The sequence below is a fragment of the Neoarius graeffei genome, chromosome 11, assembly GCF_027579695.1.
Source record: "Neoarius graeffei isolate fNeoGra1 chromosome 11, fNeoGra1.pri, whole genome shotgun sequence".
Lineage (NCBI taxonomy): Eukaryota > Metazoa > Chordata > Actinopteri > Siluriformes > Ariidae > Neoarius > Neoarius graeffei.
The window spans coordinates 75821658-75825644 of NC_083579.1; the positions used below are offsets into that span (position 1 = coordinate 75821658).

At 42.0% G+C, this 3987-nt stretch overlaps 1 long non-coding RNA gene across 1 annotated transcript; it reads left to right on the plus strand.

The window, feature by feature from the left end:
- Window positions 1-2576: 2576 nt before the first annotated feature.
- On the plus strand, window positions 2577-3295 carry LOC132893998 (uncharacterized). The gene is made up of 2 exons (XR_009655604.1): window positions 2577-2957; window positions 3236-3295. It is a non-coding gene; the product is annotated as an uncharacterized LOC132893998 (long non-coding RNA).
- Window positions 3296-3987: the final 692 nt, after the last annotated feature.

Below are 3987 nucleotides of genomic sequence, written 5' to 3' on the forward strand. Positions count from 1 at the left end.
CATGTTTACCACTGTGAGACATCCCCTTTTCTCTTTACAACAGTCTGTAAACGTCTGGGGACTGAGGAGACAAGTTGCTCAAGTTTAGGGATAGGAATGTTAACCCATTCTTGTCTAATGTAGGATTCTAGTTGCTCAACTGTCTTGGGTCTTTTTTGTCGTATCTTCCGTTTTATGATGCGCCAAATGTTTTCTATGGGTGAAAAATCTGGACTGCAGGCTGGCCAGTTCAGTACCCGGACCCTTCTTCTACGCAGCCATGATGCTGTAATTGATGCAGTATGTGGTTTGGCATTGTCATGTTGGAAAATGCAAGGTTTTCCCTGAAAGAGACATCATCTGGATGGGAGCATATGTTGCTCTAGAACCTGGATATACCTTTCAGCATTGATGGTGTCTTTCCAGATGTGTAAGCTGCCCATGCCACATGCAGTAATGCAACCCCATACCATCAGAGATGCAGGCTTCTGAACTGAGCGCTGATAACAACTTGGGTCGTCCTTCTCCTCTTTAGTCCGAATGACACGGCGTCCCTGATTTCCATAAAGAACTTCAAATTTTGATTCGTCTGACCACAGAACAGTTTTCCACTTTGCCACAGTCCATTTTAAATGAGCCTTGGCCCAGAGAAGACATCTGCGCTTCTGGATCATGTTTAGATACGCCTTCTTCTTTGAACTATAGAGTTTTAGCTGGCAACAGTGGATGGCACGGTGAATTGTGTTCACAGATAATGTTCTCTGGAAATATTCCTGAGCCCATTTTGTGATTTCCAATACAGAAGCATGCCTGCATTTGATGCAGTGCCGTCTAAGGGCCCGAAGATCATGGGCACCCAGTATGGTTTTCCGGCCTTGACCTTTACGCACAGAGATTCTTCCAGATTCTCTGAATGTTTTGATGATATTATGCACTGTAGATGATGATATGTTGAAACTCTTTGCAATTTTACACTGTCGAACTCCTTTCTGATATTGCTCCACTATTTGTTGGCGCAGAATTAGGGGGATTGGTGATCCTCTTCCCATCTTTACTTCTGAGAGCCGCTGCCACTCCAAGATGCTCCTTTTTATATCCAGTCATGTTAATGACCTATTGCCAATAGACCTAATGAGTTGCAATTTGGCCCTCCAGCTGTTCCTTTTTTGTACCTTTAACTTTTCCAGCCTCTTATTGCCCCTGTCCCAAGTTTTTTGAAATGTGTTGCTGTCATGAAATTTCAAATGAGCCAATATTTGGCATGAAATTTCAAAATGTCTCACTGTCGACATTTGATATGTTGTCTATGTTCTATTGTGAAAACAATATCAGTTTTTGAGATTTGTAAATTATTGCATTCCGTTTTTATTTGCAATTTGTACTTTGTCCCAACTTTTTTGGAATTGGGGTTTTATATATATATATATATATATATATATATATTTTAGCTGGATAGTACAGTGGTAATGCTCACTGACTACGATGCAGGAGATCGGGGTTTGAATCCCGGTCGGGGCAAAACATCATCCAGTAAGGGTCCTTAGGCAAGACCCCTCATGATATATCAGCCTACCTCAGGAATGAGTGAAGACATAACTGATAGAGTCATACTGGCTCAGATGTTGCCCGGGTCAACAAGGTCTGCGTCAGTTGCTAGGGAACCAGAGCAAACTGATTGAGAATAGGCTACTGGAAAAAGACATCGATGGACGAGGACAGAAAATATGGAATAGAGATCTTGCAGTCACGTGACTGGAAAGTACACAACCCCCATCTTGTCGGTCAAAAACACCGCTGAATACTGCTGCACTCGTGTACAGAATGGATCAATTTCAACCGACGGACTACACGGCTCATTTTTCTAATGAACAGATAACTAGATATATGTCTAAAATAAACGATCTACAGATTTGTGACCCTTATGGCTTACCGGACGGAGTTTTCACGACCGGATTTTGAACTGCCAGCAGAATACCCGGATGTGTATAATTACCTCATTAACTTTCCCTCGCTGTTCAGTGGTGAAGCACTGCGTGCTTATAAATCTCTGGACAGTTTTCTTTACAGAAATTCAGGATTTGTCAGCGACTCCCCCGATAGCAGAGGGTCGTTGAAACGACGTAGAGTTTTGGTCAGAATGGTCGGTTTCCGTCGTACGTCAGAAAATCAACGTTGAAACGGCGCCGTGAAACGTCGATTTCTCCGCCGTCTGAGAGGGTCGATTTATCACCGTTGAATCAACGTGGGTAAAGGTTGATCTGTCGACCGTCAGAGAAGGTTGAATATACGACGTTGAACCATCGTCACTTTTGCCGGCCAGTTTTCAACATTGGTAGGATGAGCAACTGGCCCGTAGCCAGGGGGGATCAGAGGGTTCGTTCAATCCCCCCCCCGCGACACCGCGCCCCGGACACACACGCCTCAAGATTACTCAAGATTTATTCATTTGTTCATGTCCGATGAATATACATTGATTCACATTTAAATTTACAATATCAAATCCAGACTAATCAAAAAAGAAAAGTAGACTAAGTGAGGACGAGTTAGAAAAACGGGTTCATTTCTCCTGTGTTTATGTTTACACGTTTTGTTCAGACTGCTTTACACCCCAATCCAGTGGGTGGCGGTAATGCCCCCATTAGACCCCTTTCACTGACGTCACCCGAAACCGGAAGTAAACAAACCCTGCGCCACATTGGAAGACCAACAAACTCGTGATTTGGGGGAAATAAAGGCAGCGCGCGGTATGTGAACCCACGAGGCACTTGGTTCATCATAAACCTACAATGGTAAACTTTTGTGCTGTGTTAGGGTGTTCTAACAAAGCTGATGGGAAAGGTGAAAAGAAGTCTTTCTACAGAATACCAGCTGTGATTGAGACACAAGCAAACCAAGGAGCTTTCTGCCAGGAGACAGAGAGAGGATTTAGCTGCTTTATGCAGAGCGGATCTGAATACTTCAAGTCTATTTTGTTACTGGTAAGTCACTAGGCTAGAGTGTTGTAGAACATTTTTTTAAATGTTTACTGAATAAAAACATCCTTAATTTTATCAAATATTCTCTACTCTATATTTCATTTCTTTCTTTTGTTTTAATTTTCCTCCCTCCATCCCTCTTTGGATTTTAAATATAGTTTTTCCCCATGTCCAAATAATGAGGTAGGGTGGCATTTAGAAACCCATAGCCTACTGCTGACTTTCTTTATCAATGCTGCATCAAATTAATTTTGGTTATGTTTTTTTGTTTCCATGTACAGGTCTGCGCCGCAGGAGGAATAGGCCACAATTATAAATAAATCATAAAATGTTTCTAAGAACTTGTTCAAGTGTGTTCTGTTCCTTATAAATGTTAAAAGTTATGCCTCATTAGATAGCTTGACAAACATTAGGAGAGGTGCATTGTTGCATGCATTTTTATATCCTGTTGTACATTAAACAGGACGTAACCTACGCACATTGATATAAATTAAGTTTCACTTTCATGGTTGAAGTATGCATGTGTGTGTTCATCCTAGGCAAGAGCCCCGATGCTTTATTGTTAGCTAGTTTAATTTAGCCTGTTTTGCTTAATTTGTAGCCTTCCTGTTGTACATAAAACAGGAAGTAAAGTTGGATGAATCATCGCCGAAAATTCAACTATAAATCGACCGAAATACGTAGTTGAATAAAGGGTGAAAGGGGGTCTATTCTCTGTCGACCACCAGCCACTTTTCAACGTCGTTTCAACGGAAACTCGTATGAGCAAAGCGGTGTTGAATCAACGTCGGTGATCGACGGTGATTCGACGGCGTATAGGTCGAAGAACATGCCGATGATTCCACGTCGAATCAACGACCCTCTGCTATCTGGGTCAGATGTGGCATCTTGTAAACAAGAAAATAATCCTCATTGGATGGGTAAGTCACTTAAGTATTGAGTATAGCACTGACCAGCCGATTATAGAATAGAATAAGGTAATTCCAAATCGTCCGTCTTGTTTACATGGATCTGGCATTGGAGAGGTAGAGGC